The sequence below is a fragment of the Notamacropus eugenii genome, chromosome 2 (genome assembly GCF_028372415.1).
Source record: "Notamacropus eugenii isolate mMacEug1 chromosome 2, mMacEug1.pri_v2, whole genome shotgun sequence".
In the NCBI taxonomy this organism is placed as follows: Eukaryota; Metazoa; Chordata; class Mammalia; order Diprotodontia; family Macropodidae; genus Notamacropus; species Notamacropus eugenii.
In genome coordinates, this window is record NC_092873.1 from 247,453,543 (window position 1) to 247,479,232 (window position 25,690).

Genomic DNA, 25,690 nt, shown 5'->3' on the forward strand with positions numbered 1-25,690 from the left:
GACAAATGTGGGAAAATTGAGATACTCATGCATGATTGGTGGAATTGGTGGATCCAACATTCTGGAGAGTAATTTAGAACTATACCCAAAGGACTATAAAACTATGTATACCCTTTGACCCAGCAATACCACTACTAGGTCTGTATCCCAAAGAGATCAAAAACAGAAATGAAAAGGACCTAGATGTACAAAAATATTTATAGCAGCATTTTTAGTAGTGGTAAAGTATTGGAAATTGAGGGAATGCCCAGCAATTGGGAACTAGCTAAACAAGTTATTGTTTATGATTGTAGGGGAATACTATTGTGCTATAAGAAATGATGAGCAGGATGTTTTCTGAAAAACCTGGAAAGACTTACATGAACTGATCCAAAGTGAAGTGAGCAGAACCAGGTGACCATTGTGCACAGTAACAGCAGTATAGTATGATGATCAACTGTGAATGACTCAGCAATTCTCAGCAATACAATGATCCAAACAGTGCCAAAGGACATATGATGAAAAATGCTATCCAACTCCAGAGAAAGAACATAGTCTTCATGCAGATAGAAACATACTTTTAAAAAAATTTATTTTTCTTGATATTTTTTGTCTGTTTTTTTAAACGATTTTTAAAAATGATTTAAATGATTAATAGGGAAATATGTTTTGCATTACTGTACATGTATAACCTGTATCAAATTGATTGCCTTCTCAATGAGGGGAGAGAGGAAGGAGGAAGGGAGAGAATTTGGAACTCAAAATTTAAAAAAATGAATGGTAAATATTGTTTTTAATTGTAATCGGGAAAAATTTAAAAGTTTTAAATTTTAAAAAAAGGTAATTACTATCATCTTAGATGAAATACTATCTAAATGAATCATCTTCATCCTGAGTGGCCCTAGCAGAGAGGTTCTTAACCTTTTTAATAATTGTCTTTGGAAGTCTGGTGAAACCTATGGACTCATTCTGAAAATAATATTTCTAAATACATAAAATGCAATACCCAATATTACAAAGAAATTCAATAATACTGAAATAGTCATCAAGATATTTTAAAAAAGAAAAAATCAAGTTCATAGAGCTTATGTTAAGAATGCCTGCCTTAGGACCTCTTGACCAGTGGTAGAAGATTAGGTCATCATGAAATGATGGGTAGTACATGGGTAGTAAGTGTTCCTTCTGGAATGGTACTCTATAACCTCTTATAATAACCTGCATTATTGCCAGTTGGCTTCACCTCATAATGATGACCACTCCGGGTAGCTCACAAAAATCACAGAATCTTAGAATAAGAAAGGACTTGAGAAGTTATTTTGTCAAAGCTGTATTTTAATAAGAATCCCCTCTCCAACATACCCAGTAATCCAGGTTTTCCTTGAAGATCTCTAGTGAGGAGGAACCCACTCCCTCCCAAAGCTGCATCCAGGGCCATGGCTGCTTGTCCTGACCTATGTCTTGCCACTATACTCTGATGATCCTAGAAGAGAGAGGGAGGCTGATAATTCTGCCCAGCCCTGCCTCACTTAAATCCAGTTCACTTGCAAGTCAAGACATCACCCAACTGATGCCATTGGTCCTCTTTGACAGCTAATGATGAGCAACAATTCTATTTTTGAATAACTTTCATTGCTAAGAAGTTTCCCTTTACATTGAGCCTATATCTGCCTCTTTACAGCCTCCACCTATTGCTTCAAATTCTGCCCTTTGGGATCTCGAAGAAGAAGACTAATCCTTCTTCCACTTGATGGTCCCTGTCCAAGATGACAATTTCAGGAATGATGAAAAACAGGGTCCACTGGGGCACATATTTTAAGGTCACTCTAATATTTAACAGTATAATAGTGTAGTAGAATGAATTACTTAGTGCCTGTGGTTTAATTCTTATTAAAGTAGACTCAAGGTAGTTTACCTTGCAAATCCAATTTACTTGTAGAATATGCCTGGACCTTTCTGCTCAGTACTAAATCTGACAAGCAAATCTATAGTGTCTATAATGGAGAGGGAATAAGATGCTATTTTTGAAAAGAACTTCAGAGTTTTAGTTTTCATTGGACAAATAAATCAAGAAATAACCATGAAGAATAGTTATGCTTATGGAAAAATCAGAATGAAATTGTGTACTTTTCTGACTTTGTGGTGGAAAGTAAATAGAGATGTAGCAATAATCCTAAAGGATATAACATGGAAAGTCAGAAGGGAGGGAAGGATTTCATATTGAAATATGGAAAAATAGAGAAGGGAAAAATTATTCTGATAGATGCCTTTCCTCCCCTATCGTCTTTGGACTTTTTCTTTCTTCCTTTCAGGTTCTTTATTTGTTAAGATATTTAAGGGTTTCATAGGGAAAAAAATCACTCCATATTGGGATGATTGAGGTGGAAGTTTCTTTTTTCAACAATAATGAATGGAAACAAAGGGAAAACAATTCTCTGGCTATCTAGCAAAACTTTAATATTCTAATATTATAATGTCACGTGTTTTCATTATATATCCTGATATTTTCTTAATATTCCAAACATGCTTGCTTCTATTACATTATATCCTACTTTTTTTGTTTTGTTTTCAAGTGCTGTGAATTCAAAGCTAATGGCAAATTTGTCAAATATATAGGTAGAGCAAAATAAATAAAAGACTCTCTTCCCATAGGTTGTCTCTCTATACATATGTTAAGATTAATAGAGGATTCCTTGCAAAATACAGTCACAAAGATATATTGGTTTGATCATTCTTTGACAATCAGTATCAAACATGGTATAAAACAGGGAGACACAAACTCACCAAAGGTGTTAGCTACTCTCATAATCAATGTTTCTGTTTGTGGATAATAATTTGAGGATCTTCTCAATTAGATCCAAGACCACTTACTAGGAGAGAGGGGAGAGATGGATAAAGAACATATATATTGCATGAATTAACATGCAGTGAATAGTAAAACAAATTAATTTAGTCCAGTGATGTCAAACTCAAATGGAGACAGGAACTACTAAGCTATTCATGTTTGCTACACTGTGGGTTCCATATTGATAGATATTGACATTGTCTATGTTCTGTTGTATTTTTATTTATTTATTTTGTTAAATATTTCCTAATTACATTTTACCGCAGTACTCAGAAGAGTTGTAGGTAGTAAGCCTCATGTTTGACCCCTCTGATTTAGACTACCAGTGGATATATCTTAGATAGGCACTGAAAATAGCCAATAAGCTGGGTTGATAACTGAATAGGAGAAAAAGAAAAGGTTGAAGCCTGCTTAATGGCACCAAAGAACAGCTTTTTAATGTAGGTCCTTGATGAAGCAATATGGCTGCTGCAAAATGAGACCCCTGCCAAATGATGGACCAGTTCTTAGAGCATATGAGTTATTTGTGGGTTAAACAGGATTTTTAAAATAAAGGTAAACAATAAAACAATAATTCATATATTTCTTCCCCTCCTTTCTACTTCTTTCCTCCATCTTCAGTACTGGCTCCTTCTCCTCCACCACTCACAAACATAGACGTTTCCAATTAAGAAAATGCAACTGTTCTAAACACAAGCAGACATGATGAATGGATGAACCTAATTATGTACATATTCAAAATAAAAATGAGTACATCTGCATTCTCTGGGCTCTGAATGGCTTGTTTTTATTTCCCCTTCTTTTATCTAAACTGGAGAAATTCTCTAGACCTAATGCTTCAAAACAACTGCCCTGCCCCCAGCAGTGAAGAATGCCTCAAAGACAATGGAACCAAAATTGCCCATGTTCATGCCCTCCATATCCAGGTTTTGCCCTCTGTTGTATCAAATCGTTTTTCTTTGGGTTTAGGAAGAATAGTAAAGCCTTCACTAACTTCTTTCAATTTCCTCTCTTCTTTCTTGTCTTCAGCACTGTTCCCATAGTTCCCATCTGGATGGCACATTAAGGCTCTTTTCTGAGAGACGTTTCATCTGCGGAGGCATTCTTGTTCACACCTAGAATCTTACTGTAATCTCTCCTTACTCTCCTTAAGCTCCAACAGCATATTTTTCAGGAGCTGCTTTTTTGTTGTTGTTTTCTCTGACTGATGTATTTTTTCATTGCCCAGCATCGCTTCCTCATACTTTTCTGTATCTGTGTAACATCATGTTCTTCTCAGGTAGGCTTTGACGTATCATCCAGTTTCACTGTATTCACGCAGTTTACTGTCTGCTGGTTATAGTGGTTTCTATTTGTTTTTATATTGTTGGGTTCTAAGCTCAGGACCTCTGTGTATGTTGCATATGCTAGTTTGTAATTCCCTTCTTTAAATGCTTTGTTGCCCCCCAGACTCCACCCCCACCCCTGCTTTCATGGAGCAGGATAAACCTTCTCCTGGGCTGGGGCCATCCTGAGGGCCCATACAAAACAAAATAAAGCAAAACAAAAAAACTCCCACCACCAACAAAACAAAACTGCTTTCTTGAAACAGTCATCCTAATAAAGGCTGAGGCCTCTCACAGGCTGTATCTAACCATAAAATAGCAACAAACTGTGCCTTTGGATAATGATCCAACAATGCTGAGCACTCTGTTTTGAGGGTTTTTGAAGTGATAATGGACAGGGGGCACCAACCAGGCAAAAGATAATCTTCTAATACTTCCATTTTTCAAAATTTAGCTATTTTCTCATATTCTAGGACAGTCCTAGAATTCTTGAAATCAAGATATAGATGGATCTGTCTTCAAGCAGTTTTGGAGCTTTCTGGAAGCAATGACAGGCAGTCATAGAATTAAGATAGAAGTTCTAGCATTGGCCTTCTCAGAGGAGACCCCAGATAAAGGAGTTCTACAGCCTTACTAACTGCTAGGCATCTCTGAGCACTTCCCAGAAGCTCCTTAGCATCATTAATAAGGCAGCTTGGTTACCATATTTTTAGGGTTCACTTTGGTGGGTTTTGTGTAATAGGTGTAAGTTTCACTGTAATCTTTCTTGTTCCTTGTCCCTTAAGAGATTCTGCTTCTAACCTATTCTTCAACTTCACCTCCACCTCTAGAGCCTCCAATCTTCTTGTTTTTCCAAGTCCATTTCTCCTGCTTTCCTGGTGTTTGTCCTTCATTCTCAAAGAGGACCATGACATCAAGATGATGGCATGACTTGTAGTTCACATTGATTTGAGTAAGGGAGGGCTGTGCAAGGTCACCAACCTTACTTTCTCTTCTAGAGTCATCTGAATCTGAATAGATCTCTTTAAGTAGTTACATGGCCCCTTTAATAAAAAAAAAACTATTAGGAGATTATCTTTTGTCTGGTTGGTGCTCCTGTCCATCATTACTTCACCATTCCTAACTTTCCTCAAAGAAATATCTAGCTATATATTGAGTTCAAGAATTCTTATCCGTATGGTTAACCAGTTCAACAATATACTGTCCTCTCTCCTGGAATGACTTATTCTCTTGTCCTAACAACCATTCAACTAATTGTCAACCTTCTCTAATCATCCCCTTCACTATTCTATTCCTTGAGTAACTTAAAGAAGTCTATTCATTGAGTGAATGTATCTCACCAAAGTGAGAATGTGCTAGGACCTTAACCTGAAAGGGCGAGGGTCTCACGTTGCATCCTGGGCCATCTCCAGTCATCCTGATGAATATCAGGCCACTGGACCCAGATGGCTCAGGAGAAGAAAGTGAGGATGGTGACCTTGCACATCCCTCCTTCACTCAAATCAAAGTCAACGGCAAGTCATGTCATCATCTTGATGTCATGGTCCTCTTCAAGAACGAAGGACAAATACAACCTGTAAGTGAGTAGCAGCTCCTCTCTTTTCCTCTCCTTTGGTGTTCTGCCCAAGGAAAGGTCAACTCCATGGTCAAAAGATGCCTTTTTTTCTTTGGGTTTACTGGCGACAAAGATCAAGCCTTAAACCCAATTTACTCTGGAGCTCATGTATTGGACAACAGTTTCCAGCCCACCTAGCACAGACTGTTTCTCTTTTACCCAGGAACCCTGAGAATCTTCTCCTCCTAGTTTTTTTTTTCTTTTTTTGGTTAAAGGGGTCATCCCTTGAGTAACTGCTTAAAGAAGCCTATTCATTGAATAGGTGTATCTTACTCAAAGTGAGAATGTGATAAGACTGAAAGGGCCAGGATCTCACATTGCATCCTGGGCCATCTCCAGTCTTCCTGATGAATATCAGGCCACTGGACCCAGATGGTTCTGGAGAAGAAAGTGAGGTTGGTGACCTTGTACAGCCCCCCATCCCCCACTCAAATCAAAGTCAACTGCAAGTCATGTCATTATCTTAATGTCATGGACCTCTTCAAGAACAAAGGACAAACACAACCACAACAACAACCACCTTGAGCTGCTGAACTAGAGGAAGTGATAAACCTGAAAATTGGGTCCACGGCAATTTAGTATTATCTAATTCCAACTGAGTCCTCACTGCTATATGGAAATCCTTTTATCTCTCTCTATTTTATTCTCTGTTAGGCTCCTTAAAGAACTTGTTCTGAATTTTTTCCTTTGTCTTCAAATGCCTTATTTACCACCCCACCCCTACTTCTCCATCTCTAAATTGATAATATTGAGGCTGTCCCATCTTAGCTTCACTACCTAAAGGAAGCTTAGAGCTTTGGGCTCTAGCCCAAAGGATAGAGTGCTGAAGACTCTGAATTCATATTCAGACTCAGACACTTCCTAGTAGTGTGACCCTGAGCAAGTCACTTAATCTCTGTCTACCTTAGTTCCCTCAACTGTAAATAATAATAGCACCTACCTCATAGGGTTGAAATAAGATAATGTTTGTAAAAAGCTTAACATGGTATCTCTGCACATGTAGTAGGTGATTTAATAAATGCTTGTTCCCTTCCCCCTTTAGCTCTCTCAAATCCTCTATTCTTGTTTCTCAAAAACCCTCAACACTATCACTTGTTTTCTTCTCCTTTGTTCTGGTCTTAGAGAATGAGATGATACTTCTTGCTAAGGCTAGCCACTTCACTTAGTTGACAGCACCTCCCTTCTCCTCTTTAAGAATGCCCCATTGAGCTAGAGGGAATATGGGAAAACTGGGACCCAAATGCATTGTTGGCAAAGCTGTCAACTGAGACCACCATTCTGGAGGGCAGTTTGGAACTATGATCAAAGGGTTATAAAACCATGCATACCCTTCAACCTAGCAATATCATTACTATGTCTATATCTCAAAGAAATGAATAAAAGGGGGGGGGGGTTAGGGAGGAGAACCTATTTGTATTTTATAGTATTTTTACTTTTATAGTAGCTCTTTTTGTTGTAGGATTTGGAAACTGAGGGGATTCTTATCAATTGGGGAATAGATGAACAAGTTGTGGTATATGGCTCTACTGGGATACTGTTATGCTATAAGAAATGAAAAGCAGGTAGATTTCAGAAAAACTTGGACTTACATGAACATCAAAGTGAAGTGAGCAGAACCAGGAGAACATTGTACACATCATATGATGATCAGTTGTGAATGACTTAGCTATTCTCAGCAATACAATGATCCAAGACAATTCCAAAGGACTCATGATGAAAGATGCTATTTACCTCCAGAGAAAGAATTGATGGAGTCTGAATGAAGATAGAAGCATATTATTTTCCATTTTTTTGGTGTGCTTTTTTGTCTGTCTTTTTTCACAACATAACTAATATGGAAATATGTTTTGCATGATTGCTCATGTATAACCTATATCTAATTACTTATTGTATCAGAGAGGGGAGAGGGGAAGGAAAGAAGGAGAAAATTTGTAACTCAAAATTTTTTAAAATGAATGTTCAATGCCCTAAGACCTTATAGACACTTATCCAAACACGTATGGCCCTGGGCAACTCGTTTAATCCCAATTGCCTCCAAAAAATATTAATGTTGGAAATTGTTTTAACATGTAATTAGGAAAAATTATTATTCAAAAGAAAATAAAATAATGCCTCATTAAATATTTCTTCTCTCTCTTATTATCAATCCCTTCCCCAACCTACTGGATCCTTCCTTGTGGCCTACAAACATGCTCAGCTCTACCTCAACCTTTGAACACTTTTACCTGTCTCTATGAAGTGTAAGGTGTTCTGTCTCTTCTGACTGCTCTCCTAGAAAAAGTTGTCTACACCCATTGCATTTATTTCCTCACTAACCACTTGCTTCTTTGGAACTCGGTCCTGTGACTACAAATTCAGCATCCTTTCTGTTGTATACTATACCACCAAAACAGTCCTGTCTTCCCTCAAGGCATAGCTCAGGTGAAACTGATGAGGCCTTCCTTGATTCACACCCTCTCCCCCATTTGTTAGTGTTCTTTCCCCCCTTGAACTATCTTATATTGAATTACTCATGGAAAATCACTCACTTGTCTTATACCGCCCTCCTCTCTGATCTCCCAATAAAAGTAAGTACCTTCACAGCAGTTTTAGTCTTGATCTCTCCAAGATCTAATTGGGCCATACAGATAGGAGGCACTTAATAAATGTTTGCTGAATTAGCATAAATTTAATTTTTGGCACACTCCAGTGAAAAATAATAGATGATTAAAGACAGATGAGTCATTTTATACCCCACAAAACAAGAGCACACAAGCAAAAATAATTAAAGGCCAAAGAAAACTCAAGGACAAGATCAAAATGAAAATATTTTTATAAAGGAGGCAGTAAAATACAGTGGCAAAACTATTGGCTCAGGAGTAGGAGGGCTTGGGTTCAAATTCAGTCTTTGATCATTACTACCTAGACAAATCTCTTAACCTCTAGGCTTCTGTTTCCTCATCTGTTAAATAAGGGTATTAAACTAGATGGTGTCTGAGGACCCTTAATTTTAGTTATACATATATATATAAATTTAGTTATATATTTAAATATATATATATTATTATATATCCTATGAGCTATGGTATGAAGGCTGGTAGGCACATAATTCATAAAATGCTAGGGTATTTTTTTTTCAGGTATAGAGTCTATGGTGTCAACTCTAGAGTCTCTCTGAGAGGCAAAATTAACCATAAACAGGGTCGCAAGTCTTGGGGAGCCACCCTGAAATATAAGTTCAACAGTACCTCAGGATCTTTGGACTTCCGTGTTCTAGCACCTTTGAGTCTTACGCAGGTGATTATATTTAAAATCAATGTTATGGCTGTCTTTTGTTTTAGTTTGCTTTTATTTCCCCATATCCTACCTACTTAATCTACCTAGAGAGCCACACATTATAGTAAACATTTTTTTAAAAGACAAAGAAAAGTTTAGCAAAATATCAATCAAACCTGACAATACCTATAGTATTCTACCTTAAAGATATATGTGTGTGTGTATGTACACATATACATACACACACACACACACATATATATATATATATACACATACATACATATATATGTAAAGAGAGAGAGGGAGATATTGTTTATTCATTTCAGTCATGTCCAACTCTTTGTGACCCCATTTGGGGTTTTCTTGATAAAGACACTTGAGTGGTTTTCCATTTCTTTCTCCAGTTCATCTTATAGGTAAAGAAACTGAGACTGACAGACATTCAATGACTTGCCCAAGGTCACACAGCTAGTAAGTATCTGAGGCCAGATTTTAATTTAGGTCCTCCTGATTCCATACACACATAGGCTATTTTCTTGGATATATGTATATTTATGTATACATATATATGCATGTGTTAACATATGTGTATGTGTGTGTGTAATACACACACAAACTAGTTGGTATAGTGGACAGAGCGTTAGACCTAGAGCCAAGAACACCTGAATTCAAATCTGGCCTCAGGCACTTAGTAAGTCACTTAATGTCTGTCAGCCTCAATTTCCTTATCAGGAAAAGGTGGAAAATAATAGCACCTACCTCCCAGGGTTGCTGTGAGAACCAAATAGGTTAATATTTGTAAAGTACTTTGCAAACCTTAAAGCCCAATATAAATTTGAGCTATCATTATTACTATCATCATTATCTTCGTTCATTGTGCTCTCCCCTTCATAAGTGATTTTGATGATTGTGGTTTTGTTTGTTAAAAACAGCAATCAGAAAACCTCCCAAACCCCTGAAGAAGAATGACAACCCAAAGGCTCCCTTTAATAATACTTCTTTGTCATTGGCATAAATCAAATTCCTAGTGTTCTCATGTGCCTTGTTAATATAAAACACTTACCATGACTCTTTTAATTGTCTGGCACCAAGCACACATTTTAAAAACAAACCAAGGGGAAAAAATCCCAAAAACAGTCAAGGAAATAAAGGATATTCTTGGCTTCTTGAACAGTCATAAGAAAAATAATGAAAACGATTTGCTTTAGCTTATGTCAGTTAAAAAGGCATACTTTCCAATGGAAAAGAGAATGCCAAGAAGAGTTCCTGAAATGAGCACTGTTATTTTGTTCTGGGCTTCATGGAAAGTACAGGATGACCAAAGGAAATGCCCACTCGGAAACACTCCCCGTGTTGGTGGTAGGCAATGCAATGGCTCTTGGCTCTCAGACATGTCAGTTCAGATCAAAGACTCCATCACTCCTCTGTCTGCAAAAGGAGTGAGAAACTTTAACTGGGAAAAATTGTTCAGAGCTAATTCTTGGTCTGGGCAGTGTTTGCTCTGAAAACAATGAAGATGAAAAAGGAGCTTTCAGAAATGTTCTAGTTCAGGATACGGATTCACCTAAATTTAACTTGGGCTGGGGGAGTAAAGTGTGAAACCCAGAAGCCAGGTTACTGCTGACAGCTACTAAAATGAGTGCTGGCAAGAACCAGAGGGAGGTCCTCTCCTCTCTGTGCAGAGGGGCACATGTATTTACAAAAGGCAGAACATTCCTTCAAGCAGAAAATCGGTATTGCCTTCATCATCATCATTGCTTGTTAAGAGAAAAAAGTTAGAAAAAAGAGAACACTACAAAAGATCTAAGGCCATTTCTGGGTCTGATCTGCCTTCAGAAGTCAAGGGTGAGTGAGTCATTCAAGGTGTGGATTCCTAAGAATTCAAAAGACTGATGATGAAACAAATTTCCCAGTTCTTGGATGAAAGGTGATGAATTGGAAATGATCAGATATGTTTTATGTATTAATTTGTTTACTTTGCCTGTAATTATTTGTTATGAGGGGCACCGTCTGCTTAAGGGAGAAATGTGGGTTAATTGGCAATTATACATATGAAGAAAGAGAGCACCAATGAAAGAAGAGGTGAAGATCCAGAGTAGATAGAAAGCTGGCCTCAGAGCCTGGATGTCTGGGTTCAGGCCCTGCCTCTGACCTGTAGTATCTGTGTAACCCTGTACAAATCATTTATTTTCTCAGTGCTCTAGGCAGCTCCATCAGTCAACAAGCATTTTAAGCATTGACTATATGCCAGGCACTGTCTCAAAGATTTCACACCTAATGAAGGTGACAACGTGAATAAGTGAATGGATGGATGGATGGATGGATGGATGGATGGATGGATGGATGGATGGGTATTTATTAAGTGCTTACTATGAGCAAAATTCTCAGCTAAGTACTAGGGATACAAGTAGTAAAGGAAGACAGCCCTATTCTCAAAGAGACACATTCTAATAGGCACAAAACACACACAGGAAGACTCAAGCTACAAGTCAGATAGTGAGGTCTCAATGGTCTTAAGGGTGCTGTAGTAATGCATAAGATAATGAATCTTCTTTACTTTCAACTGATAAAAATCAGTATCCATTTATAGGATAGAACCATTTGAGAGTGCTAAGGACTTTGGTGATAAGAAATTTCTTTCCCAAAATGAGGTTGCAGCACTTGCAGAAGTAGGTCCTATGTTCCATACACATAGATGTTTCTTGGGATGATGGAAGGGGGTGAACTGGAAGCAGGATCTGGAGTCTGGGGGATGCTGCCTCTCCTGGAGCTCTTGGGCTTATGAGTTGATTGGCAATTGGTGGTGGCAATGGTGGTGAAGAAGGGAGGTCCTTCTCCATAGTTCTTGCCCTCCTCAGTGATGGCTGTAGGGCTGGAAGCCAGGCCAACAGTCCAGGGTGGTGGCAGAGAGGAAGTACTTTTATTCCCAGTGTTCTTGGGTTCAGGGGCCTTGGCTATATTCATCTGGGTCAGAGGGGATGTGGTGATTGAAGCCATAGCAGTGATTTTTCTTGCCTGGCACACTACCTTCAGGGTGCAGTTACTTTAGCTACATGCAAACAACTATGTAAATTAAAGATATAGACAAAGAAAGGGACCAGATTGTAAAGGGCTTTAAACGCCAAATACGTGGTTTTGGTTTTGATCCTGGAGGTAATAGGGAGCCACTGGAGGTTATTGAGGGGGGTCTTGGTGGAGAACTGTCCAGACCTTCACCTTCACCTTTGAAAGCTGAGTAGAAGATGGATTAGCATGAGGAGAATTTTGAGGCCAGAAGACCAATCAGAAGGCTGTTCTAGTAGTCCAGGAGAGAAGTGATGAGGGATTGTACAAAGTGGTGCTGATTGTGTGAGAGATGTTGTGGTAAACATGCCAAGATTTGAGGAGGCATGACGAATTTTGGAATAGCTGCTGCAATGAGAAATGAAATCAGTTAGGGAGGTATAAATGGAGTGCCCTGCTACACAGAGAGACTAATCAAAATGAGATAACAAATTTGAAGTGGACTCAATAAGAATGGTTTTGCAGTTTTTTCTCCATCTCCATTTGGTAGCACATGAATAGGAATGAAGGAGGTATATGATGGGAGTAATTCAAGGTTGGGTCTTGGCAAGGGATAGGGACAGGATAAGGGGAAATGGGATTTGTGTGTTGAGATCAAAGTAGAGTTGATCATCAGGTAGCTGAGATATAGAAAAGAAGAGTGTATAACTTGTGTATGGGATTATGTCCTGGGAAAGAACTGAGGAATGGAAGAATTGGAGGGCTGGGTGAGTATGAAGAAAAGTGTTAGAGGTGTTAAGGCACAGGAGAAGATGCAATGATAAGTTGCAGAGAAGAGACCTACCTTTTTGATAGAGGGAGTTCCCTTTCCTGGGAGTTTTTTTTTACCAATGAAATCACAAATGCTAAAGAAAACAATTAGGACTCCAGAAGGATATTCAAATAGAACAATTGAAAAATTTTATATAAACTTTATATATGTCCTTAACAAGCAAACTATTTTAACAGAGGTTCACATTTTCTTAATCCTTTCTCATTCTTTATGTAGTAAAATGTTTGTGATTACTGATCATTAAGTCACAATAAAAAAGAAAATTTCTAAAAAGTTGAGTGTCCCAAAGAACTCATTGTCTGAACTGCCTATTTGGCATCCTATTTGGATTTGGTTTTGTAGGTATTTATGTTCAATTTAAAGTCCTTCCCTGATGTCTTCTTGAGGTGTGGAGATGACCCCATGTCCTTGGAAGACTATGTTTTCTGGCAAGTTGTTACTAAGCTAGAAAGGTTTCAACTACCCTCTCAGTGCCTACTATCCTCTGAGGGCCAGCCTAATGCTTTCAAGTGTGAAAAGTTTTTTGTACACCTTATCTTGTTTGATCCTCACAACAACCACGTAAAGTATGTGCTAATTATTATTATTGTCATGTTAAAATGAAGAAACTGAAGCTGAGATTAAGTGACTTGCTGAAGGTCACATAGCCAGTATGTGTCTAAAGTGGGATGTGAACCCAGATTTTTCTGATTTCCCTCCAACACTCTACCCATTATGCCCTGATGCCTACTTGCCTATGATACTTTAACTTGACCAGAACAATCTATGAAATGGACTAGTATATAAAATGGACCCCAAGTCTTGTGTGACTCTACTTTTTCCACCATGAGAGTGGCAGTGATAGAAAAGATGGAAAAGGGTGATAAAAGTCAGTTCTTGGACCATCTACAAACATTATATTGGCTGTTGGTACACAATTTAAGTTCAGTGATCAACAACTTGGCATGGTACCAGGGGAGCTGAACATGACCATAGTTTTTAATAGTCAGATCATATTATGATTTGCAACTTGATGATATGGAGATTTTCATTACAAACTAGAAGATAATAAAGAATTCACAGCTAAATGGAAAGACGGCTCACCGACTTCTCAGCACTGTGAATAATAACACTGGAGGAGCATTATGTTCTTAGTAGTTACATTTCATGGGATACTTGGTGATGTTGGCAAGCAGTCCTCATAATGATCATAAGGACAGAGATGCTCATGGATATAACTGTAGATTAAACACCATCAGCTTCTGTAGAAGATGAAATAGAAAGCTTCTATGAAGAGAGTGGTAAGATCTTTCAAACTTCATCTTGACAGTCATCAAAATCAACGCAAAACGGGCTTGGGGAGGATGGTAAAAATTACTTAGGAAATGACAGTTTAGAATCAAGAGACGGAGGAAGCCAAAGGCTTGCACTATGGATTAATCAAAAGTCTCATACCTGGTTATCACGCAAATCTTATTAAAGAAGAAAATTGGAAGGCACTTTATATAACCAGCACTGAACAATGTATATTTTTCTAAAGTGAAATTGACTATATTTGAACAGGGAAAAACATACTACTTGTCAGTGCTCAAGTTGCGTCTTTCCCCAGCATCTGCTCCCACTGTCCTTTGTTATTTTCAGAATCAGTTAGTTCTCCTAAATAGAACTGCTAACTTGAAATACCTCTTTGTTGTTTACTAGCTGAGGTGACATTAGGTAAATCAACTGCTGAGTCTCAGTTTTCTTATCTTCAAAATGGGGATGTTAACGCTTATTCAGAAAAAGGGAGTATGGCATGGAGATGGAGAGGAGACCTGCAATCAGAAAGGCTCAAATTCAAATTCTTTATCTGACACATACTGTTTGATCACCAGCAAGCCACTTAACCCCCGAGAGGTTAAGACAACCTTTTAATACCTTAAGTTCCTGGAATGTGCTGATCTTTATTGATAGAGGAATTTCCTCACTGAGAGCTTCCTATACCAAAGAAACCACAGGGCTGGTTAGAACTAAACAAAACAAAAAATCCAACTTGTCCTACATTCATAAGATCACTTCATATAACGGATATGGAAGTGCTTTATGACCAAGTGCTGTTTAATCCAATAAAGTTGATTTATGATTTCAAAAAGCATTTTAAATAACTGTTAGAACACAGAGTCTTTTATTCAGAGAGAAAGTACTATTTTACTTTTTTTGTTGTTGTCCAGACCAGTGATATCATTGGTGAGAAAAGCTCTTGGAGATGGAACACCGCCCCCCTTTCTCTCTGTCTCTCTCTGTCTCTTTCTCTTTGTCTCTCTCTGTCTCTGTCTCTCTCTTTCTCTCTCTCTCTGTCTCTCCCTCTTTCTTTGTCTCTGTCTCTGTCTCTTTCTCTCTGTGTGTCTCTCCCTCTGTCTCTCTGTCTCTCTCTCTCTGTCTCTGTCTGTCTGTCTCTCTCTTTCTCCCCACTGATGCAGAGATTGTCAGTAATCTGCAGCCTTGGAGCACTACTAGGAGGATTGAGATATTAAGTGACTAAGCCAGACAATACATGTCAAAGGTAGGACTGGATCTTTCTGGTTCTATCACCTACACCAGAGGAACTTTTGGGTCTCAGGAACCTTAATACTCTTAAAAATTATTGAGGACCCTCCCTCAAAGAGCTTTGGCTTATGCAGGTTATATCTATCAACATTTACTATATTAAAAATTAAACCCTCTTACTATTATAAAAATAGTTTTGACCTTGTGGCCCAGCTGAAAGGCTCCCAGAGACCCCCTGGGGTGCCCAACCACACTGGGAGAATCACCACATTACAGCATGGTGTTTCCTCATAGTTTACCTACAGTTGATAGATAGATTGTCAAATGTGTGCTTTAAATGCATGTTGTATAAAAAAGATCTTTGAATGTATTGGAGTATCCATGGGATACAAAAATATACAATATCAATAAGATTCTTTTTTAAAAAAAATAAAGATCTGAGAAGTTTCAAAGTTTCTATTAAATTTACTGATCTAAGGTTTTGTCAGTTTTTTCTTTCAGCTATGTTTCTGCACACATGCTGTTTCTTGAGAAACTGTGTTCTATTTTAAGTTCTAGCATTCAGGTTTTTTTAAAGGTGGGAATTTGAGAAATTTAATTATACTTGTCTCCAAGTATACAAGGGCAGATGATCCAGATTAGGAGATTTTAGCCCCTTGCTTCCCCAAATAGTTGTTTCTGCTCCCCATGAGCAGAGATTCACCAACCCTCTTGAGAGAGAGTAAAGAAAGTTGTGAAAGTAAGGATCTGCAACTGCTGTCTAGATGTGAGGGGAATTGCCTCTAAGAATGAAACTTTTGAATCTTTGATGCTATGATTATCTAATTTTACAATTAAGAAAACTGAGGCAAACAGAGGTTCAGTGACTCACAACTGGAGTCACTTGCGTATGTTGAGTAGGGGATGGGGTGATACGATTTGATCTGCATTTTAGGAAAATTATTTTTGCAACTATGCGTAAGATGGTTTGAAGTAGAGAGAGAAAGGGAAACAGAAAACTCCTGCAAAATGGAAGATTTATGAAAAGGAATGACCAAGAATCACACAGTATAAGAAGGCATAAATAGGTTATGACCTATAATGGTGGTAGAAGGAGGAACTCACAATGATGAAATAATGAATCTATGCATCCTATAACACATACATTGGCATCAGGACCCTAGGCAGGGCACTTAATCTTTTAGTGTCCCAGGGAACTCTTTAAGACCAGAAAGTGTCTACCTTCATTGTAAGAAGTTCCTAAGCAGGAACCATACCTCCCCCCATGATGAAATCTTGGCTCTAACAACAAAAAAAGAGGGATTATAGTATTAAATGAAAACTAATATAAATATATTCAATCATGTTTCTAAAGAATATTTTTGCTCAATTACATGTAAAAACAACTTTGAACATTCATTTTCTTTAAATTTTGAGTTTCAAATTCTCTCTCCCTCTCTCCCCTCCCCTCCCCTCTCCCTGAGAGATTAAGCAATCTGATATGGGTTATATACATATAATCATGTAAAACATATTTCTATATTAGCCATATTGTGAAAGAACACACAGACCTACCCCCCTATCCCCCCCACAAGTGAAAAATAGTGTGCTTTGATCTGCATTCAGACTCCATGAATTCTTTCTCTGGAAGGGAATAGCATTTTTTTTATCATGAGTCCTTTGTCATTGCCTTGGATCATCTTGCCATCTTACTATTACTATGTACAATGTTTTCCTGGTTCTGCTCACTTCACTTTCCATCAGTTCACTTAAGCCTTTCCAGGTTTTTCTAAAATCATTTTGCTCATCACTTCTTATAGCCCAATAGCATTCCATTACAATCCTATACTACAACTTGTTTAGCTATTCTCCAATTGATGGGCATCCTTTCAATTTCCAATTCTTTGCCAGCACAAAAAGGGTATCTATAAATATTTTTGCACAAATAGGTCCTTTTCTTTTTAAAAAAATCTTTTTGGGATACAGACCTAGTAGTGGTAGTGGGTCAAAGGATATGTACAGATTTATAACTCTTAGGGCGTAGTTCCAAATTGTTCTCCAGAATGGTTGAATCAATTCACAACTCCACCAACAATGCATTAGTGTCCCAATTTTCCCACATCCCCTGAAAAATTTATCATTTCCCTTTTCTGTCATATTAGCCAAACTATATATCAGGTCTTTAGCAACACAAAATAATTTCTATATACACATGTGCATTTTGGTCTGATCAATAATCTAGAACATGCAAACCATCTGCCAAGTTTTAGTAGCACTAGTGCTGACAACTTCTGATACAACTGTCTCCCTGCTGACTTGGAGAAATGGGCTGCTGCTATTGAACAGTACCCATCTTGCTGCCCTCTCTTCTCCCCTCGCTTCTAATGAGATTCAACATGGTACCACCTCCTGTAGTCTTCTATGTGACCTACAACTAAGAGATGCTAGTCTGCCCTCCCTCTTTGAAAGATTGGTATTTGATTTCCAGTGCCACCTCCACACATTCTCAGTAGTCCCAGAACAAGGATCTGAACCTGAGCAAAACACTTTTGAAAGTTACCAACCCCTAATTTGAGGACTTCAGCCACATCACATCCTTTCCTTTCAACTGCATGACAAGAAATCAGATCCTATCTGGAGAGCTGCTCCTAATATTTTCCTTTTTCTCTTTTTCTATAAATACTGGGCTTCTAAATCAGATACATGCTTTTGTCCTTTCTAACCCAGCTGGGTTTGCAAATTTCCCTCTGTTACCCCATCGTTTTCATGCCAGTCAGTCGAGAAGGCCACAGGCAGGCTCCCTTTGCTCTCAGCTTAGAGATGTTTATTTTTAATCATTGCCAGGGCCATGTCAACCCTACTGTGTGGAAACCAGACGCATCAAAGCAGCATTACAAATATTTACGTCAGTTTTCAAACTTAATTCCTTGGTGTGGAGGAGAAGCCATGCAGTTATGGAATGTTTTCTTTTCATGAGCACAGAATTTGTATTATAATAGCTTTTTATTCTGGCTGTGGTTAAAGATGCCTCCCTGTTTTTCCAGCCAAACAACAAATACCTCCTTTGACTTCCTAAATAAGAAGATAATTGTGATCCCTAAAAATGGCATGATCATGCACTCTATTTCTAAAACATTTGTACACATTGGTTAGTACATTCAGCACCTGTCAATGTAAAAGAACGCATTGAAGTGAATGTCTATCTGCCCAACATTCCACTCCTATATCCCAAAGATCAGTCTGGCAGTCCGGCACCAGTAAGGTAAAGGTATAACAGAGGCGGGTGGAGGAGTGACAGGGGACTTGCTTAACTCTGGGTCATTATCCCCGTCTCAAAACATTCCATGGAAACCAGGTCAGTTAAGAGACTGAATGAATCCAAAGCAAAATCACACTTGCCAGTTGCCAGTCAATCAGCAAGTATTTATTAAACACTTACTTCGTGCCAGGCACTGTGCTGAGCACTGGGGATACAAGGAAATACAAAATTAGCCCCTACTTTAAAGGAGCTTATGGCAGTTAAGTGGCACAGTGGGTAAAGTTTTAGGCCTGGAATCACAAAGACTCATTTTCATGAGTTCAAATCTGGAGAAGGAAATGGCAAACCAGTCCAGTATCTTTGCAAGAAAATCCCAAATGGGGTCACAGAGAGTTAGACGCAACTGAGCAAGAATTTAGGAAGGAGGAGATAGCATGTACATAAATGGGAACCTACAAGATACATACAAAATAAAGGGATAGTAACTTTAGAAGGGAAAAGAAACTAGCAGGTAGGGGGAACCAGGAAAGTCTTCCTACAAAAGGTATAAATTGAGCTGAGTCTTGAAGGAAACCAGGTCAACTCAAAGAGGTAAGATAGGGAGCATTCAAGGCATGAGGGAATTGTCAGGAATGGAGATGGGAGATAAAGTGATGTGTTGCATCAGATTTAGGAGTTAGACTTAGAAAGAAGTTCAGAGATAATTTAACCTAGCCACCTCATTTCACACTTGAAAGAGACTGAAAGCAACCAAAAGAAGTTGTTACTTGTCCAAGGTCATACAGCTCATAAATGGCATCATTGGGAATTGAACCTGTCTCCTGGTTTCAAATTCATTGCTCTTTCTATTATACTATACTGCCAGATTTGTTCTAAGTAGAGCAAGCCTCAGTTCCCAAACCAACCCAATCTCTTTTTTCACCAATTACTACAGATAGCTTTCTCAAGGTTATTCTGAACCATAATAGAAGCCTTCAGATTGCCCTAGTTCCGGACCAATTTCTAAAGCCGAAATGAGGGAAGGGAACAAATTCTGAGAATTCCTTCCTATCTTCCAATAAACTCTTGAAAGACAGGACAGAATTATCAGTTGCCAGAAGGAGGAAGTTAAGATATAGTAAAGGTTATGAAGAGACTGCATGCCAGACCTAGAATTTTTTAAATTACTGTTTCTTTTTCATGAAGTTTTTTTTTCCCTGACAAATTGGAGAAGAGATTGCCTTGAACTCCTAAAGACAAGCAATCTGAACATGAAGTATTCCTTCTTCACTTAACACTACAAAAAAATATGCTTTACTTATTGTGGTATTCATCCAACAAGATTAAATTCTGCAGAGCTAAATGTAAATATGATATTAAGGTTCAAAAAATCAACTGCAAGAATATAGGATGGGAAGAGTTCTGACTTAGTAGTTTATGTAGAAAAGACTTGCGTTTTTAGTTAATATAAGCTCATTATGAATTGATAGATTAAGAGCATTGGATTAAATGTCAGGACAACTAGGTTAAAGTTTCAATTCTGAACACTACTAGTTTTGAGACCTTGAGCAAAGTTCTTAAACTTTCCTGAACCTTAGTTTCCTCATAAGTAAATTGAAGGATTTGACCCAGATGACTTGTTAGGTACCTCTCAGCTCTTGACATTCTATAGATTTATGACTAAACAATATAATATGGTTACTCTTTCTCTCAATAAACTAATGCAAATTGAAGACACATGAATGGAAATATAATTATTAGATCAAGAGAGGCAATAGTCCTACTGCACATTTTATAGGTCATACTATATTAGAATTATTTTGTCCATTTCCAGAAGTCTCTATTTTAAAAGGACATTAAAACATCAGAGTATATTCAAAGGAGGGCGCTGAGGATACCTAAAACCACATCTCCAGGTAGCCCCCTGCTCCGGGCTATTTCCTGATGAATTTTGGGTAAAATACTTGGGCAGTAGATACCAAAAATACATGTTCTTTTAAGAACTGACCACTCCTTAACTACTCCCTAATTCCACCCCAAAACACCTAGTTAGCATATTTGGCACATGTTTCACTATAAAATATCCTATATAAACTTTACCTGTACCCCTCTAAGATTGCAGGTTCCCTAAGAACACTTTCCCGCTGAAAAGCATAATAAATCTTTAAGTTGACCTCAACAATACTTGAATCCTTGAATTTCTTCCAGGCAACCTGCCCCTGGTACCCTGGTCTTTGTGGGGGTCTCACTCTTCCAACCCTCATCAAAAAGGCCTTAGCCTAAATGGGCCAGTGTCTTCCATTGCAGCTTGGGCTGTCCTAATGAATATCAGGCCACAGGACCCAAATGGTTCTGGAGGAAAAGTGAGGCTGATGACTTTGCACAGCCCTCCCTCACTCAAATCAAAGTCAACTCCAAGTCGTGTCATCATTTCCCTGATGTCATGGTCCTCTTCAAGAACAAAGGATAAACACAACGCAAGCTGGACCGGAGCTCAGATGTCTTCTAACCCAATCTCATTTAGATGAAGAAACTGAAGTCTCTAGAGGTTGTGATCTGACTCACATCAGAGCCAGTCATTTACCGTCTCACAATATACTGCACACTCCTGTCAGCTCCCTCCCCCTGCCATCCCTTCTTTTTCAGGAAGTCATTATAAAATCATTATTCGAATTGCTTCTGGAAAGGACATGATAATTAGTTCCCCTAAGGCTCCACTCATAATTCTTGAGACACCCTAGGCCAAAACACTCCTTCTTGGCTATCATTCTTCTACGTATGTTTTCTCTACCATTAGAATATAAATTACTTTGTTGTTGTTGTCCAGTCGTTTTCCAGTTGTGTCTAACTCTTCGTGACCCTACATGGGATTTTCTTAACAAAAATACTTGAGTGATTTGCCATTTCCTTTTCTAGCTCATTTTTACAGATGAGGAAACGGAGGCAAACAGAGTTAAGTGACTTGCCCAGAGTCACACAACTAGTAAATCTTCTAAGGCCTGATTTGATGAGTCTTCCTAACTCCAGGCCCAGCACTCTATCCAATGTACCATGTATCATCTCCGTAAGCTCCCATAGGGTTTTTGTATTTATATCCACAGAGCTTAACATAGAACTTGGCATATTAAAAGTTTCTAATTCATTCTTTCAATACCTAATGTCTCACAGTTCATAAGTAGCAGAGCTCAGATTTGAATTTGAGTCTTACGATTCCAAGTTTGTCATTCTAATTTCAGCAAATTTAACTATGCTGTCTCAAGACACCTGGGTTCAAATCTTGGCTTTGCTATTTATTCAACAACAACAACCCCTGTGAAACCTTGTATAAACCAGTTAACCTCTTTGTATCTTAGTGTCATCAAATGTGAAAAGAGACAGTTCAGTCGTATAACCTGTGAGAGCCCTTTTGCACTATAATCTATGCTTCTATGATATTTGGGTTAGTGAAAGAATGGGGGAGTTATCTTAGAAATTTGCCCTTCTTTCTTTAGTGCTTGAATAGGATTAGGGGCAGATTGTCCTTGGGTCTAAGCTTCCAGAAGAATAGATTAGAATGTGCTAGCCCATTCCCTCTGCTGTTTCCCCTAACTAGAAAAATCAGTACATCCTTACATAACTGGTTAAGTCAACTCTAACCTTAGAACAGTTCTGATTAACTTTTAAGTGGTTCCTTTATCTGTTTGCTTATTTATTTATCCACTCTTTCTCTACTTTTTAATATTTTATTTTTCCCAGTTACATATAAAAACAATTTTTAACATTTCTTAAAAGTTTTACATTCCAAATTCTATCATTTAAAAACAAAGCTAACCAATTTGAAGCATGCAAAGGAAACCAATCGTTGAGTAGCCAACAATAATGGCAAAAACTAGAATTCAGACATCTTATTCAAGCCTGGAAATAGCATCAGAACCAAAAAAGCCAGCTTGCATCAGCCATATCCGTGCATGCTGTAAACACTATAGAAGCCACCCTGAGGTCAGAGGGTAACCCTGGGGGGAGGGGGGGGGTCAAAGATCCCAAACTAAGAAAAATAAATCAAGATAGAAAGTTGTTAAAGAATTTCAAGAAAAGTTGGAAACGATGAAGTTATTGTTGGTCTTTTGTTTTCAAAGAGGGCCTGACCTTGTAGGTAATGTCTTGACTTGCACTTGAATTGGATTTAAATGAGGCAGAGTTGCACAAAGTATCAACCTCACTCTCTCCTCTTGAGTCATCGAAGTCCAGTGACAAGACAAAAAGTCAAGATGACTGGGGATGGTCCTGGATGTGGATGATCTTGGCATCTTAGATACCTGACTGAGCTCTAAATGTTCCACAGGGCCTGCTTCAGCTGCCCACAGGTGAGAGTTGGGTGAAGCAGGTAGACACCAAAGGTAGATGAGCCCCAGAAGTGCTAGTCCTGAACAGTCCACACACCTGATGAGGTTGTGGAAAGAACACTGGCATTAGGAGTCAGAAGATGGGGGTTCTAATCTTAGAGTCTAAGTATCACTTGTGTAATTGGGATAAAATTATTTACTGAAAAATAAGTCATGATAAGACCACCACCCCCCAGCTCTAAATCCCATGATTCTATAACCTCTGAATTGCCCTTCAGATTGCTGATGACCATGATCACTACATGTAACCAATGATCCTGTATACCCCCACAGGTGAATTGGTGAGGATTGGCATAAGGATGGGGAGATAGGAGAGCTGTTAAATCAGGGTAAGGGGAAAGAAAGGGAAGATAACGAATAATGCGAGATAGTTAACATAGGCATGACATGTTCTTTTCTACCTCTGGGCCTTTGCCCATGCTGAGTCCTGTGCCTAGAATGCCTTCCCTCCCCCTCCTCATCTGTCAAATTTGTATTCATCCTTTAAAGGATTTTCTAGATAGTTGTGCATTTGTAGACTCACCCTAGACTTTGATAGGCCAGCAATGATCTATCCTACTTGGCACATAGTGTTTAATAAATACTCTCTCTATCCATCTATCCATCCATCCATCCATCCATCTATCTATCTATCTATCTATCTATCTATCTATCTATCTATCTATCTGTCATCTATCAAAAGTCCTCCTCAGCTACTGTCTTTTTTATGAAACTTTCTTTGATTCCTGCCCCTCTGAACTTACACAACAGTTCATTCTAATGTACTTATTATATTAATTTTTAGGAGTTTATGATGGAGTAAATCTGTGATTTCATCAGTATAAGAAACTTCTGGTAGGACAACTCCCTCTAATGATATATTGCAATCAATTAGAGAATAAACATTTATTAAGTGCCTGCTGTATGCTAAGCACTGAGGACATAAAGCACTGTGAGGACACCCTCACAGAACTCACAATCTAGTGGGGGAAACAAGAAGCAAAGAAATACAAATAAACCAGCTATACATAGGATAAACAGAAAATCATCAAAATAAGAAAGGTACTAGAATTATGACAGTTTGGGAAAGGCTTTTTGTAGCAGTATGAAGCCAGGGAAGCTAGACTTGGAGTCAAGAAGAGCTGGCTTTGAATTCTGCCTCAGATACTAGCTATGTGATCCTGGACAAGTTACTTGACCTCTCTGTGTCTCAGTTTTCTCATCTGTAAAATGAGGAGAGGGTGGTTTGAAGTAGATCTCCTCTAAAGTCACTTCCAGCTCTAAATCTATACTCTTATGATCTTTGACCTGAATTGAATTGAATTGAGCAATACTCAATTCAGTAAGAGTAGGGGGAAGGACACTGAAATCTGAGAATTGGAGATACCATCAGTCAACAAACATTTATTAAATGAATATCATGTTCTAGGCACTGTATTCATCTAGTTCAACCCTATCAACAAAATAACCCCTTCTAAAAGGGAGTTAGGACTTGATAAGTGATAATTCATCTCTTGTTTGTGCTAAATCAAGACTTTTGTCAGGGTAAAGGATGGAAGAGTAACTAGATGGACCCATGAGTAGGAAATATCTAGAAAACTAAAAGGGAGATGCAAGTTTAATCCCGAGTGTATATTATTTTGCTTTTCTAATGCTAAGAATCTAATGGAGTCTTTGGGATGGGTTTGTAGAGGGGATAGATTCATTTTCGGGGACAACCCCATTCCACCTTTAGACTGCCTCAGCTTCTAGGAAGTCCTCCCTCACATTAGCTGGTATTTGCCTCTTTGAAATCTACTTGTTGTTCCAGGTCTTTCCTCTGGGACCAAGCAGTTAGCCCTTCTTCCACATGACAATACCTCAAATACCCAAAGACAGCTATGGTATATGCTACTGCCCAGCGCAGTCTGCTCCTCTCCAGGCTAAATATCCTCACTTCCTTTGACTTATCCTGGTGTAGTTCTGAAATGATCATAAAAATGATGATGATGATGATGATGATGATGATAGCTAATATCTATATAACACCTTCTATGTGCCAGGCACTGTGCTTTATAATTATTGTCATATTTAATCATCTGCAACAACCACCCCAAGAAAGGATGGAGCAGAATATATTGGGCTTCAGCTCATGTAAGAAAGGCAGGAGTAGCAATCCTAATCTCAGACAAAGCAAAAGCAGAAATAGATCTAATCAAAAGGGATAAGGATGGAAACTATATCCTGCTAAAAGGCACCATAGACAATGAAGCAATATCATTACTAAACATATATGCTCCAAGTGGTATAGCATCCAGATTCTTAGAGGAGAAGTTAAGGGAGTTACAGGAAGAAATAGATAGCAAAACTATACTAGTGGGGGACCTCAACCTTCCCCTCTCTGAACTCGATAAATCTAACCTCAAAATAAACAAGAAAGAGGTTAAGGAGGTAAATAAAACTCTGGATAAGGTAGATATGATAGATCTTTGGAGAAAATTGAATGGGAATAGAAAGGAATATACCTTTTTCTCAGCAGTACATGGGACATTTACAAAAATTGACCATATACTAGGACATAAAAATCTCACAATCCAGCGCAGAAAGGTAGAGATAATCAATGCATTCTTCTCAGATCATAATGCAATAAAAATTACATGTAATAAAAGGCCATGGAAAGATAAACCAAAAATCAATTGGAAATTAAATAATCTAATCCTAAAGAAGGAATGGATTAAAGAAGAAATCATAGAAATAATCAACAATTTCATTCA

General features: G+C 38.2%; 1 pseudogene; it reads right to left on the minus strand.

Moving 5' to 3' along the window:
• Nucleotides 1-3,651: 3,651 nt before the first annotated feature.
• Nucleotides 3,652-4,586, minus strand: LOC140522952 (dnaJ homolog subfamily C member 7 pseudogene; annotated as a pseudogene).
• Between the last annotated feature and the right edge of the window lie 21,104 nt (nt 4,587-25,690).